The sequence below is a fragment of the Meriones unguiculatus genome, chromosome 8 (assembly GCF_030254825.1).
Source record: "Meriones unguiculatus strain TT.TT164.6M chromosome 8, Bangor_MerUng_6.1, whole genome shotgun sequence".
In the NCBI taxonomy this organism is placed as follows: domain Eukaryota; kingdom Metazoa; phylum Chordata; class Mammalia; order Rodentia; family Muridae; genus Meriones; species Meriones unguiculatus.
The window spans coordinates 69830548-69846237 of NC_083356.1; the positions used below are offsets into that span (position 1 = coordinate 69830548).

General features: G+C 50.3%; 1 protein-coding gene and 1 long non-coding RNA gene across 3 annotated transcripts in view; one reads left to right on the forward strand and one right to left on the reverse strand.

Moving 5' to 3' along the window:
- The window catches only part of Fam163b (family with sequence similarity 163 member B), a 29455-nt gene extending 24572 nt beyond the window's left edge, over positions 1 to 4883 (reverse strand). The window contains exon 1 of one of the 2 annotated variants that reach the window (XM_060389746.1): positions 4548 to 4883. The gene's annotated coding sequence lies outside the window, so the exon portion shown is untranslated. The remainder of the gene's footprint in view (positions 1 to 4547) is intronic. The other variant, XM_021651923.2, reaches the window with a different exon arrangement.
- Positions 4884 to 8561: 3678 nt separating this feature from the next.
- On the forward strand, positions 8562 to 14291 carry LOC132656020 (uncharacterized). The gene is made up of 3 exons (XR_009593977.1): positions 8562 to 8796; positions 9881 to 9998; positions 14191 to 14291. It is a non-coding gene; the product is annotated as an uncharacterized LOC132656020 (long non-coding RNA).
- The last annotated feature ends 1399 nt before the right edge of the window (positions 14292 to 15690 follow it).

The following is a 15690-nucleotide window of genomic DNA, read 5'->3' on the forward strand; positions in this document are numbered from 1 at the left end:
CTTCCCACACTACAGTTTAATCCTGTTCACATGCCTCCTCCCACTCTCTCCTCCCCCAGCCAGCCACTAGGGTTTTCCACTCAAGGCTTACACCCAGTCAGTCTCTAACAGACAGACCCTGTGGATGGCACACAGGATTGTTGCCAATCTGTGAGTCAACAGCCGTGCCCTGCAAATGACTGGACCAGAAAGTTGGGCTGGGGCTTTGTGACAGAGGATAAAGACCTCAAACCTGTCCCCAGCATGGAGGCAGGGGTCAAAACAAAGCACAAGAAAGGATCACTATTGAACAGGAACACTGAGGTCCAGTGTGGCTGCAGGGGAGCATGTGGGCCACAGGAAAGGATTCGAGGGATTCGAGGGCTTTTAGGCTGCACATAAATAAGCCAAGAAAAATTGAATTGATTTTCTTTTTGCAGCAAACACACATTTCTTTTAATAAAAATATTTGAATATATTATAAGATGAATAATATATTAGGTAAGCACACACAATGCATAGCATAAAAGAGACAAAACCACCCATCATTGCTTTGTGTAAGCAGGGGCTGTTCCTGTCATGGTGGCTGGCATGGGAGTTTGCTAACCCAGGGTCAGGGAGGCAGAGTTCCCACTTCCAGAGATGTTAGCTGCTGGGTCCCTAGGCCACAGGCCAAATGCCAAAAGCAAGTAAGAGCCAATGATAGACGCCTCTTCCCCAGACCTGGAGCAGGCCCAGCAACCAAGCAGAGCAGCCTGGGCATACCCAAGGATCACCTTTGTCACTGGGTAGCCTGCAGGAAGCTGGGAGCTGGTTGTAAGAGCCAAACCACAGGTAATGACAGCTTTGCCCATTGTGGTTTTTGCCTGTTTGATGAGGGCATCTCTTGTCTACTCTGAGGCTATCTTCTGGTTTGGTCAGGAAGTGAGTACGATGGGGGTTTTCCAGCGGTGTGCACTCTTCTAGGAAGCCGAACCCACATACAAGGTAAATAAAGAACCCAGGACCAAGAGGTTAAGTAACCTCACTAGAGATACATACTTTAAACATAAACACTGTTCTCATCAGTTCGTAAGGCTGTGCCACAGTGCCACCCTCAGCAGCCATGGAGGTGATAGTCTGTGACCCTAGGAGCCTGGCTTGTTCCCCAACAACTGCTCAATCCTCTCCTGATTTCCAGATAGCTGTGCAGCTCTTCTCCACAGACAGAGCTCTGGCTCTGTCCACCTTGTGTTTGAGACAGGGCCTCTCACTGGCATGGAGCTGTCCAAATAGGCTAGGGTGGCTGGCCAGCAAGCCCCTAGGACCTACCTGTCTCCACCTCCCCAGTTCCTGGATTACAAGTATGCATTACCATGCCTGGCTGGCCCTACTCCCCCTTCTGGGTTTTAGAGATCAAACTCATGTCCTTCTGCTTGCAAGCAAGCACTTTACCAACGGAGCCGACTCCTCAGTCTCCTACTGAAGGAGTTGGACACTAGCACAGGTAACTGGCTCAGTCTGGCTGGAGCCACTCCCACCGAAGCCCCTTCGGGTGTGCTGGGAGGACCCAGAAGACCAGAAGCAGTATCCCACTGGGGTGGAATGTGTAAACAAGGGCCACACTGGTGCTGAAGGAAAAGCCCTATTCCAGGCCCACAGGAATGCCTCCTCACCGCTCACACAGCTCATCCCACGCTCCAGTGCAGGCCAACTGGGGTGATGTTTGTTTAGTCCTGGGCCACGTTCCTACTACCCCAGCCCACCACAGCAGCCCACACAGCTGGCATCTGCTCAGTGCCTACCGTCCTGGTCCAGATAGACATAGTGACCTCTTGCCTTTCCTCTCCAGTCACAGTGTTAAGGGTCTGACCATTGTTCACCAAGGTTTAGACTTCCACATAAAGACTACCCACAGATCATAGCTTACAGGCTAGATCTGACCCCCAGCCCATCTCCAGCCTCCTCCCCTACAAAAACTTTGGAAATTAGGGACACAGTCCCTATGTCATGTCTTAAGAGTGTAAATCAGGAACTCACATGCCAGGCTCTGCACCCCAGCTTCCCTTAAGGGTTCGGGCCACAGCCTCTCTGTGCCTTGGGCTAGCAAAGCTTATCCTTCCCACGCCTTTCAGGGCAGCCCCCAGCAAGGGAGACAAGGCAGAGGACTGGGTCAGAAGTGGCTCCAATAATTTAAGCCTCTTCCAGGAACCCAGTTCCTGGGGGAATGGAGAGCTTTGGGAGGAGAGAGGAAGAGGAGCTGGCAGACACAGCAGCTCTGGCCTGGCTGAATCCCCTTTGGAGTGAATCCAGAGGGACTGAGACTGCAGGGAAGTCATCACAGACAAGGCAGCTACAAGGTAGGCAGAAAGCTCCTTCCCATTCCACTATGTCTTCATAATGCCACTTCCCGTCCCACTACATCCTCATGCTGCTCCAGGTCACGCCTGCACAGGTGCCACAAACACCCACAGGAAGGCAGAAACACCCTATTTTTGTAGATGAGGATGCTGAGTGATTTGCTGAAAACCTGGGCCTTGAATCAACATGCCCACCATACAAATCACCACTTTCCTGCCACCCAGGTCAGGGCTTAAAAAGGAGAACAGGAGTGGTGGCAGGGTGGGAGTGGACTGGGCAGTCTGGGCAGTCTGCCACTCTGCCTTCCCCAAGCCCTGAGAGTTTAAAGTCCAATATAATTGACTGTAAGGTGATAAATTTCTGCTTTGAGCACTATCATCATTTCTTGCTGGATTGCTGGGTCTGCAGGCACCAGTCCCCAGGCAGCGGAGCCTCACTCTGAACCAGCGCCAGTCTTAGACACTTAGATCCAGCCCCAAAGTACAAAACCTGGGTGACCACATACTTAGAAGATGGGGTCCTCAGGATTGGGTGTGGGGGACAACTGAGAGGAACCTTAGGGGATGTGAGACTATCTGGGGTCTAGAAAGGAGCAGGGACTGGCCCAAGGTCACTGAGAAAGATGGAAAGAGCTGGGAAAGTCTTGACTCCTCCAGCTGTGCCCATGTTCTCTGTAAGGTCTTTGTCCATGCTAGCTGGCACAGCAGAAGCCTGGGGCTCTGGGGCTCTCTCCCACCTACAGGGGAGGCGAGGGTGGAGAAGTCACAGCATATCCTGGCCTCCCACATCTCATGGTGCTAGCTTGCCCCAGAGAGACAATGATGTTCTCCAGCTCACCACCCCAACAGGTATCCTAGGCACACAGTTTGGGAGCTGTGCCTCCTCCCAGACCCTAGACCATCCAGGAGGCATCTCCAAGCTTTACTAGTGGGTCAGCACCAACCAGCCCTACAGAAGCTCAGGTGACAGGGACAAAGACCCCAGCACAAGACCACTCTATGTGTCTCTTCTATGGCATAGGCAAATGTACCACACATGACCACCAAAGAAAGGGAGAGAGAGAGGAAAGGGGCAAGTGAACCCCTGGCCTCAGGAATGAAAAGAACTTCTCAAAGCCACACAAAGTTGCAGGCACTCGGCAAGCCTGTAGCCCACGTATCCATGAGGGTTTCAGCCTCCTCCTACTGGCCAGAGGTGTGAAGCCTGGAAAGTCTTAGTCTTGGCATGGAGGCTTAATTCTCAATTCTACCTCGAGAAGAGGAAGGTGGGAAGAGGGGCCTTTGCACTTTTCTGCAGCCATAAACTTCTGGGAGGGGAAAGCTATTCCTGGAAACCTGTCAAGAATTTGACCAGCATAGGAAGGAGGGACCACAGGGCAGCAGCCCAGCCTATCCAGGAGGGATAAGGGAACATGCTGGAGCATGTAGAAAGGTCGGGGGCTTGTCACTCAGGCTTCTTGCCCCAGAGTCATACCAGCAGAGCCATATGCATCCATGTGACACTGGCCTGGGGAGGACAGGTCACTGAGTGGAGAAGAGAGTGGAGCCAGGAGGGTGGATGTGAACCTGCTTTCGGAGTCCCAGTGTTGGAAGTGTGTCGTTTCCGGCTGGAAAAACACAACTGCCTGCCTGTTGTGCCCCTCCTGTCGTCACTATTTAAGATGAGGTTTCCAACAGCGTAGGAAAGGGGTGACAGAGGTTCCACCTGTTAACTGTGACCTTGAAAAAGAAGCCAACTTCTCTAGGCCTCAGTTTCCTAAGCTGTCGAATGGAGCTTTCACACAGGGAGGGGCTGGACAGTCAGCAGTAGCCCACGCACACTGACCTGCTGAGGAGCAAGTCTCACCACATGGAACCAAACATCGCAGCTCCAGGCAGGAAGGGATGAATGGAGCCAGGTTTCCAGGCTTTTCCGACAAACTTTCTCTCCCCACACCCCTTCCCCCAAGCAGGTCGCCCTTGGAGGGAAATAGAGCATTTCTTCTGTCTGTGGCTTCCTCTGCCTCTCAGCTAGGACCCCACTGCCTGTCTCAGAGCACTTGAATGGTGAGTCGCAAAGGGAAGGGGGACGCTGTACAGGCACCTGTACAGATAGGTCAGGGCACCTGATGCAAGGTGGCCAGGGCAGGCTGCAGTGGGTATTCCAGGCGAGGTGAGCGCAGAGCCCGGGCTTCCCAGCCTGCGTCGCCTGCTCTCGCACCGTGACCTGCGCAGCCGCTTGGCCCTTACCTTGAACCATGGGAACCACGCTGCCCCGACTGGCGGAGGACTTGGACACACGTGACGGGGCGGGCGTCCCTCTGTCCAGGGCACAGTGAGTAGCGGCAAATGCAGCCCAGGCCAAGGCCGGTGGAGCCTGCTGGGGCCGGGCTGGGAAGAAGAGCGCCAAGAGGCTCCTGGAGGCCCCAGAGGAGGCAAGTGCGTGGCCAGCCGAGAGTCTCTGCCAGCTGCGCGCTGCGGCCGCGGCTCTGGACGCCCAGCTGCCTCCCTGCTAGCTGCACGCGCGACTCCAGCCTAGTCCCAGGCGCGGGGCGCGCGCTGGAGGGAAGGGCGCGCACGCGCTAGCCTGCTGAGGAGTGCGCGCTGCGGCCCGGCGCGCGCGCCGTCGGCGGCGGCTGCAGGGAGCAGGCGAGGAACTGTCCCTGGTGCTGACGCTGGTCTGCGGTCCCCTGGCCCACACCCCCGTGCACGCCCTGCGGAGTCACCACCAGCCCATTTCTTTCTCTCTGATGTCTGTGGTCTCTGTGGCGATGGGATTTACCTGGCTGTGGACAGCACAACCCTGGAACAGGTCCCTGGTCCTTCTTGTTTCTGACAGCAGGGCCTTTAAGGCTGATCTGAAAATGAAAGGCAAAAAATGCTCAGAGGCATAGCATACAAGTTTGATAAATGCTCACCTTTGCTCTTATTTGTTTCCTTTCTCTGGGTCAGTCTGGTGTAGAGTGCCTGGTCTGTAGTGGGCTGGTGGGTGACTGGGGCCTGTGCTTGACTCAGGTCTCCAGCCACTAGGGAGGAAGCAAATCTCTGCTGCTTTACTCCCAAGTACAGCACTGGGCTAGTGGTTGGGAGTTAAAGCAAGGCAGATTTGAGCTGGATGTGAAGAAGAACTTTCTGGTCTTACCTCTTGAGAAATATGTCCCCAGGACAAGCCCCTATCCCTGGAGATGTTCAGGAGTGGGCTGTGACAGCAGACCCCAACCTGAGGGGAGTATATACTGAGTGAGGCTTTGAGTTAGAACACACCACACTCAGAGAACCTTCCTGGATCACTAGGCACTCCCTACAAATGCTTGACTGTGCTGGGATTGACTGGACACTCTGTAAGAAGCACTGTCCTGGTGGGAGGAAATATGTCAGCCTATCCTGAGGGGCCAGAGAGCTGGTGGAATCTCCTTCCCCTTTGCCCACTGACTGAGTATAGCAGGACCAGAAACTCATTCCAAGACATGCCACAGTGCCAAAGAAACAGGTGCTTCAGCCAGACACCTGTACACACACACACACACACACACACACTGCCCACTTCCCTGCTGATCCTTCCTCATTGAGCTCCTTAGCAATAGTCAGATCCTTGGTGCTTGAGAGTTTCCTTATAACAAATTGGGAATATCCTTCATCCCACTTGACTACCAGAAAAAGCTGGCCCTGCCTTTAAGTATCTCTACCCCTTTTGAGATGGGTAATTAATTGTCACCTGTCTCACTTCTCCAGGGACTGGTGGCTGTGTTTGATTCATTAATTAACTTCTCAGAGCCTGCTTGCAGCAGGCACTTATCTCACAGTAAACATCACTTGTTATGTGCTCAATGCATTCCAGATGCAATGCTAAACACTTGCACACATTGTCTCATTTAGCCAGCTCAGCAACAGCCAGGGAGAGCCAGCCAGGACCCGTTTTGCAGGTGAGAACAAATAACAGGGTCCTTGGCAGCAGACCAGAGCTGGGGCTCAATGACTCCCAAGCCCAGGCTTATCAGCCTATTTGTAGATATCCCAAATTCGCCAGCATTCCCACTCAGAGACAGGACAATGGACTCCATAGAGATGATTCTACATAAGAGGAGGGCAGAGAGCCCAGAGAAACCAAGAGGAAACCACACGCTAGCCAGCCAATCAACTCCTGTGGTCGTTTTCCTTCAGACTCAGTCAGGACTACTTGACTTTTGGTGATTGTCTCAGAACCTTAGATGCTGTCAGCCAAAAATTTCAAAAGAAGCCTCACCATCAAATCCTGCCTTTGCCCACCAGCTTATCCACACTTTCCCTGTCCACATGTCCACATCTGCCACAAGATAGTAAATGTGGTAGCCATGGTCTGAGCAGCCAAGCACCCAGGAAGTAGCCTGGCCTTTGCCTCTGGGCTTTCTGTGTAGAGCAGAGAGATGCATTCCCAGTACTTGGGATGGTGTGACTTTATTTAGTGGTATCCATCTCACTTAAACGGCGATTGGCTTCAATTACTCACAGCAGGCACAACAGACCCCTCTTGTGTGTCAGCACATGTGTACCAATGTCCTTGCATGTAGAGGTCAGAGGTCAACATTGGCTGTTTTCCTCTGTTGCTCTCCTTATTTTTTGAGACAGAGTCTCTCTCTGAACCTGAAATTTACTGTTTTGGTTAGATTGGCTGGCCAGCAAGTACCCAGGATCCTCTCATCTCTGCTTTCCCCAAAAATGGGGGTTACAGACACATGCTGCCACACCTAGCTTTTAGTGGGTGCTGGGAGTCAACACTCAGATCCTGTGCTTGCACAAGGGCATTATCTTCTGAGCTGTCCCTCCAGCTCTTGTTACCTTTACTTCAAAACATTAACAGAGGGGTGACCTGTAGGCATAGATTTTTTTTTAAAAAAGCCTACTTTAGGGTTCTTAAACATTTCTCCCTCCCTTCCAACCCACTGACCAGAGGTAGGAGAGAAAGAAGGTTATTAGGAAATAGGAGTTGTAGACCTTTTTAGGTGTAGTTCCACTTTTCATTGTCCAGTCCAAATGCCAATATCAAACAGCAACAAGAGTCAGCACAATTCAGCAGGAATAGCAAGAGTCCACTGAATCAAAACCAGTCATCAAAAGCCATGAGACTCAGGTGGATTGCTCCAAGAAGTTCTCTGGAACATTTCAAAGGACAAAGACCATCTAAGCTATATAGATCCAAAAAGCATTGTCTCACTGTCCGTGGGCTTCTATATATCTTTTCTCCTTGGAGTCCATGCACGCATGTTCTCAGTTGGCCAAAACCATGCCCCTCACATTCTGTTCCCTCTCACAAGACAGCTTCTAACAAAAGATCACACGACACAGCTGAGTCTTCAAATAAATCAGAAATATCAGCTTCAGTGATGTGACTTTCCTAAAGTCATACAGTCAGCAGAGAAATGCACAGAGCAGATTTCATCTGGATAATAGACAGTGGTCACCACCCAACTTGCTTTTTGTGTATGGAAGCATGCCTTGATTTTACTTTTTAAACTCGTTTCTAAAAATAGAAAAGGGAGGAATAAGGAGAAATCTCTGAGCTGACTTCATAGAAACAACATACCATCAAGTTTCCTGAAACAGCAAGTTCTAGTATAGAAGAAGCAGAATCAGAAGCAGAAGGAAGAAGAAGAAGAAGAAGAAGAAGAAGAAGAAGAAGAAGAAGAAGAAGAAGAAGAAGAAGAAGAAGAAGAAGAAGACTTTAAAAAAAAAGTCATCTAGCCCCACTCAGCTCTCCAGGCCAGGCAGCAGCAGGCTGCGAGAAGGGCGAATAGGAGCCATTCCTCCACAGCAGGCTTTCCAGTTTTGTGGTAACTTCTAATCCTATGCCCAGCGTCCTTCACTAAACATACAGTTTAGTGGATGTAACTCACACCTGAAAGATGGTGGAGGTGTTGAAAAGTGTCTAACACACAGCGACATGTGGGGCAGTTTGCAAGGCTTGCTCTCCAGTCTGGACAAATGTGGCTTTTGTAAGAAGCCTTTTATGCTATGGAAATGGGCCATTTGGATGTGATTATAGGTGAGCAATCTCAGGGCTGAGGGTTGATAACCTCTTCATCAGAGGCAAAGATATCAAGTCCTTCTCTCCAGTGTTCTGCAAATATTCAAGCTCAGGGTGCACTCTTTGGTGGGGTGGGGGAGAAAAAACACTAGTGACCATGGAGGACTATGGGCATCCAGCCAAACTTACACATCACTGTGGGTTAATATCTTCAATATGACAGGGCCTGGAACCAAGGCAGGACAGGACCTTCAACAGGACAGGACCAAGAGTTTATAGACGGGGTTAACTGAGACTGGAAAACACAGTCTGAGGATGAGAATACCATCCTGTGGCATCCTCAAGATACTGGCCTGAATAAAAGAAAGAAGTGGACTGAACACCAACATTCATCCCTCTCTGCTTCCTGACCATAGATGCAATGTGACCCATGTGTCTGCCACCATGCCTTCTCCATGCTGGGATGTACCCTCAAACTGGGAGCCCACACTTCCATCTGTAAGTTGCTTTTGTCAGGTGTCTTGTCACAGCAGTTTAAAAAAAGAAGTAACACAGTCCCTCCACATTGTGCAATGGGCACTGGGTCCTCTGGCTGGAAGGGCCCCCACCCAGATTCTGCTCCTGATGGGCAGTGTCATTCTGCAGAGCAGAAGGGACAATGCACTCCTGGAAGAAGGAGGCTTCTACCAGGACCTGCAGAGCCAGGGCCAGAAACAATCACTAAATTTCTTTGAGGGAACCCTCAGGAGGGAGTGAGCTTGTGACTCCAGACATATCATAGTGAAGGCTTGTAGAGCCCCTTTCTGTCCTGGACACCTGGGAGATTTTGGAAGGGGTGGTGCTGGCTGATTGGCAGGTATAGAAGTTCCTGTTGTTGAATATCGCCTGGCTCTCTCAGGCTACAGCCCTGAGCAGTTCAGAAGTTGATTGAACATGTCAGGTGACAGAATCATGCGTCTACCCAACTCCAAGTGATCTGCTCAGGTCGAGCTCATCCAGAGAATGAATGAATTAAAAATAATCAGGAACTCAGACACCATCGGGCAACCATGGTTATTTTTGTGATGTCTAAGGCAGAGTTACCCTCAGGTCTCAGATCAAGGCCTGTTAGATTGCACAGCTGTGAGGGATGGCCGGGAAAACTGAAGTGTGTGAAAGATGAAGAGGTTTAGACAGGTGTGCAGGAGAATGGAGACTGTGGGCAGGAGGGGTGCACACAGGCGTGTGCAGCCCGAGGGACTGGGGTGCATCTCTTGTAGTTCCCAGCGGAGCCTCATCTTCTTGGGAAGCACCTGTGATGGCTTTTAATTACCACCACATCCTAAAACATTGTGACAGTGTGCACGATGCACTCATTCTTGAGAGATCATGGAGGATGATAGATGAGGAGGTAGCAACGGGAATCAGCCCCGGATCTCCTGGGGTTCCTCATGTGAGTCACAGGCTGGAAAATCTTGGTGTGGGTGTTGCAGGGGAAGCCGGCATCTGAGAATTTATTGTTGAACCTTCACTGGCTCTTGGGATGCTTCGCTCCAAAGAAGCCTTAATCAGGAGGGCCCTAATCAGTCTTTCATTCCCCCAGGCAACTGGCTCCAGCAATCCAGATGGAGCATTCATTCATTCGCTCATTCATTCATTCACCACACACTCTGGATATGGGGAGACCAAAGAATGAACCCTTGTATTCTGGAAGCTCAGAGGTGAGTAATGTCTCAAAGTAATGAGGTCGAGGTCCCAACGGGTGAGGTCCTTTAAGTTGGGAGGTGGTTAGTGACAGGTAGGCATCTCTCCTGTGCTTTTCTCTGAAATATGTTGACAGTGGTGAGTGGAGAGCTAGTCTTTCCTTTGACAACTTCACAGCAAGAAACCTGTCAAAACAGGTCCCCTGGTCTCTGAAGTCCTTGCTGGTGATATCCTGAGCCCAGAGTGACACCCTCAGTCTATCATGTTAAAATAATAATAATAATAATAATAATAATACATGAACAATGAGAGACTGACTCTTTGAATTAAAGTTAAAGCATCCTCCCCATGCCTTCCTGCCTCTGTTAGCACTGCTTCGTGAGGAAGTACACACTGGGGTGCACTGAAAGTATGACACAGAATCCCTTCTATGACTGACACATGCAAATATGGTGACATGACAGTAGAATGACAAGACAGACGTGAAGCCCTTTTTTTTTTCTCCAGGGAAAGACAGTGTCTTTCTCTTGGGATGGAGTCTCCATGGAGAGCATCCACAGGCAGCTTTGCTCCTCTAGGAGCTGCTGCCCAGACCCAGTACCCATCTTGGGAACAGAGAATGAACACTTGGATTTATTTCTTGTTCTCTGGTCAGAACTGATCACTACTACCTGCCTGACACCTGCTGACAATCTGGATTGGGGTGAGAGGAGGCAGCATGTGGAGAAGATGGAGGAGGAGAGGAGAACAGTGGGATGGAGTTGGGGAGCAGGAAGAAGCATGCGAGATGAAGGCAGGAGGGAACCCCGAATCTTATAACTCTGTCTGGGGTTATGGGGAAAGGGTTTGGCTGTGAATGGCTAAGCTCTGGCTTTAGGGGCTATCGCACTCCCTCATCTGGGTGGCCTGGGGCAGCAGGAGGGAGATCTCTGTGCCCTAAGCAGAGATACAAGCATCGCCCATTGTGACCCACCATAAAGCCGACAGTGACATGCCCAGCATCCCTCTTTGCTCTGTACCCCAGTGTCTGTGAGTCTATCACACCCCACTGCCATTCCCAGTCTCTTCCTGGGTGACAGAGCAGTGAGGACAGAACTCTGCCTCTTGTATTCTGCTGGCAGTACTACTTCTGTGGCTGTTTGCGGAATGAACGATAAAACTTCAGAGAGAAAGCATTTGCCTGAGGCCCTGTGATGTCGTGTGCACTGTCAGAAGCAAACACCCTTGGTTCTAGATTTTAGCCACCCAGACAAGCAGCAGTGAGCAGCAGAGCTTCCCCTGGCCACTCTGAGGCCCCAGTCTCAGAGATGTTTCATGTGGGATTCGTAAGGGGCAGGTTGACTAAGCAGGCACTGAGGTAGTAGGCAGCCTGGCAGTGCCAGCTGCCAGATCTACCTGTCTCCACTTCCTCAGGACTGGAATTACACATATGCAGCCACCATGCCTGGTTCAGGTGTGGCTGCTGGAGTTCTAATTCAGGACTCCATGTTTGTACAGCAGTCACTTCATCCACGGAGGCGTCTCCCCAGCTTCCACGCTGCCCTTTCTAAAGTTGCCTTTTCTGCAATTGTGGGCTTAATTCTATTTGAGCTGGATGTCTGGAGCCGAAGAGGCCAACTAGACTGGTTCACACATTCATTGAGTGAATGTGTGTACTGAGCACATGCACCTACTATGTGCATGCACACTGTGTAGTTCTGGGAAGCAGCCGAAGCAAGATGGGCTGCATTGCTCTCTCGGGAGCCCTTGTCCTGTAATCCCGTGGCCTGTGCCTGCAGTCAGGGCGAATCTGCAAGTAGCTGAAGGATAAAGCCCCACCTGCCTAGGTCAGCTGTTAGGTGACTCAGACTTGCAGGGGGTAACAATGGGGTTCCAGCCCATCCCTTTCTTACTGGTGCCTCTTCATTTGGTCCTATCTTGACCTCAGTTTCCTCACATGCAGCATGGAACTGCAAACATCTTTTTTCTGGGTTGGGGGTGGAGTGACCCTCAGGCTTGCTGGCTCAGCTGGTCTTGACCAGCATAAGTGCTCTGCAGGCCAAGCAGGCATCTCTACTTTCCCTGCTGGGATCTGCTTCCTGCTCTGAAGTTTCAGTGCTAAGGAATTCAGTGATGCTCTGGGGGCGGGGCAGGAGATCTGGGCATAACACCCCAGGCAAATGGCCTTGGTGGTTATCATAAAAGGGGCAGAAGACTCAAAACTGCTCGAGCTGGCATTCTCTACCCTTGGCTTCATCATTATGCGCCTTATGGGCTCCAAACCCCGAGAGGCTGCCCCTCCTCCACTGGGCTAAGGAAGGCTTTGCATCCTTTCCCTTGGCAACGCTCTGGTTCCTGAGAGGCTGGGGGTGGGGACTTGCACACAGCAGAGCCCTGAAACACCTGCATGCAGCTCCCGGGAACATCAGCATAAAGAACACTAGCCCCAATGTCAATTTATTGCTGCTTCTTTCCCACCCCAGAAAAATCTGTCAGAAATGCCCAGCCCTACCCTGACCCTTCCTCCACCCTTTCCACTACTGGCCAGATCAACCTGACATAGTGTCAGACACAGTTCCAGAGGGGTTGGTCCGGTCCAGGCCTGAGCTTCTGTCAGTGCTGCCTGCCCTAATTCTCCGGGCTAGGGAGAGCTCTGGCCCTGCCTCCCCTCCAGGGCAGCATTTTTCCTCATCTACCCAGGGCTCTCCTGCATTTGCTTGTCTTTTATTGTGATGGGAGGATTGGGGTAGATGTGACACTGTGAAATCAGCTGAACCTCAGCTTGTGTTTCACACTGCTACTGAGCAGAGGCTAGCCTCAAGCCTTTGTTTTGTAGCTAGGACCCATCTGGGAATGGTCTTGGGAGCTTGGGAAAAGATGGGCTGAGTTTCCATTTCTCCTCAGAACCAGGAACTGAAGACTCCACTTGGCTTTCTTATAGGACTTGGCTTATGGCTTCCGAGAGTAGAGGCTGAGTGGGGAGGATCTCATGGAAAGGTGTCTGTGGGTCACCTGGATATAAAGTGAAAATGGTTACCTTTGTCTAGGTGCACTGCGGGCTTCACTGAAGCTGCTGTGACTTCCAGACTCCCGGTGGGTATAAATAAGAGGGAAGGAAGAAAAAGCATGGAGTTATCACAGCCTCCTAGTGGGGGCCTGTTGTTCTCCCCCCAATTCCTGGGTGAAGTGGGGTTAGAGGAACATAGGTAAGTAGGGACCGCTAAGATGGGCTCCCTGATACTATCTCCCCACCCCACCCAAGAGTACTCTGGGAGAAGAAATAGCAAGAAGGCCCAGGAGTTGGTAACCAGGCAGAATCAACAGGGGAAAGGGGAGGTCCCAGGGACCTTATAAAACACCCAAGCCAGCTCACACCCTAAACAAATAAGTTGCCGCTTTTTTTTTTTTTTTTTTACTATTATTATTTTTCCTCTGCTGTTTGGCTGTCTGTCTTCCCTGATATCTGCTCATGCCAGGGAATTCCCTAAACCACAGCCATCACCTCCATTACTCTGGTGAGGCCTCATTCCCTTCCTTCCCCCACATGTGCAAATGGCATTGCTGCTCACCTGTGCCATTTGCTGCCTGGCCCACTGCTTGCACACAGCCTCTTTCTTTAAGGTCTGGCAACCCTAGTCAGAGTGACCGGCCATTTCCTTACAGAGATGTGGCCCCCTCCTCGCCTCGGGCAGGCCCACACCTCCACACCTTGCTTGGACCCTACATGTGCACGGCTCCTAATCCCCTTCACCCGGTATCTAGTGACACCAGGAATCCTGCTCACACCTTTTCTGGCTACAGTTCCAACTCTGTATTTATCTTCATATTGACCCCAGATGCTGTTCATACATTCTGGATGTGAAGCCTTCCTGACAGGGATGGATCAGTCCTTCTCTGCCTATTCCTTCTCATCTGCCCAGGACTGCTATGGCTGCATGTCTGACAGCCTTTGTGGAATTTTTATATTTATCTTTTTAAAAAAATGTAATCACATTTACTTATTTATTCTGTATACATACCTAGTTCATGTGTGGCAGTCAGAGGACAGCTCCTGGAAGTTGGTTCTTTTTTTCCATCATGTGTGTTCAGGATGAAAGTCAGGTCAGCAGGCTTGGCAGCTCTTAGCTGCTGAGTCGTCTTGCTGGCCTGATAGTTTTCAACTCATCCAAGATCTCAAGATAGCCACATGCAAAATAAGTTTAACCTTTTTCCTTTGTTCTGCACACATAGGAGCTGGCTGTGTTCTCCACTGTGCCAGCAGAGGTCTGTTCTTGGACCCTGTGCTGTCTACTTCATGGATGATGCTAGAAGCCTTTATCTCAGCTCTGCAGGTCAGTGTCACTTAGAAAACATTCCCACGCCAGTGACTTTTTTTTTTTCTGTCATTTCTCCTTAGCTCTCAATTGAATGACTTTTTATAAACCAGCCTGTGAGGTTTGGTCCTCTCTGACTTTAATTAAGATTGGGTTCAACTCTAAATTAGGTAGAAGAAAGTGACAAGGGGAGCAAAGCGACAGATGCTCAAAGGTACTACCATAGGTTCTGTCTATGCCCCTCCCTGTGCGATCTTACACAGGTTAAATAAGCTGTCTGCGCCATAGCCTCTTCATCTATAAAATGGGCTAATAGCACATAGATTCTTCTTGTAGGCCTAGCACAGGAAAGCCTAATGCTATCACGGTGTATACTGAAGTCATTATTAGCCGGGTGTGGTGGCTCATGCCTTTAATCTCAGCACTCAGGGAGGCAGAGGCAGGCAGATCTCTGTGAGTTCGAGTCCTGGACATCCAAGGCTACACAGAGAAACTCTGCCTTGAAAACAAAACAAACAAACAAAAAAAGGTAAGTCATTGTATTTACTTAGAAAAGGAAGAAAATGGAGGTAAGAGAGCTATGATGCACCCTTGATTACAAAGTACCTACGTTTCATATGTTCAAGACTTGTTTTCTTTCCTACTTTTCTGGGGACAGGGTTTCTCTGTGTAGCCTTGGCTGTCCTGGACTCCGATTTGTAGACCTCAAACTCACAGATATCCACCTGCTTCTGCCTGAGTGCTGGGATTACAGGCGTGCGCCAAAGCCTTTTCTTAGGTAACTTTAGTGGTTATTAACTTGCATGCCAGTGCCAGCCCTGCACAGAGACTACCCATTATTTGTATTTAGGTGCTTTTCTTCAACTCAGGAGAAGACTTTACGGTCCTCACACTCATCCTTAAGGGTCTTAGGAAGGTGTAGGGGTCTTGAACTGAAGCTGCTGGAGAGACAGAGTCCTTCGTCTGGTCTTCAAGGGCGCTGAGGAAGCAGTCAGTCAAGGTTGTGACGCAGACCTGCCAGCTGTGAAAGGATATCCAGCCGGAAGTAACATGAAAACAAGCTGCGCTGTGCATCCTCACTCCACAGCTTCCCCGTGACAGAGGAGGACAAGGACCCTGAAAAGAAGACGCAGAAAGGAAAGTCGCAAATATCGACCCAGCAGAGGCCCAGCCCTGACGTGTGGAAAATTCCACTTGATAAATTTGAATGAACAAATTGAAGATTTATTGGAATAAATTATAAGCTTAGCAAGATGACAAATACAAGATAAACACTTTTTAAAGATTAATGCTTTGGGCTGCTGAGATGGCTCAGCAGTTAAAGGCACTTGCCACCAGGTCTGATGTCCTGAGTTTGATACCCAGGACTCACAGATGAAAGGAGAATAAATTTAGTCCTGAAAATTGTCCTCTGTCC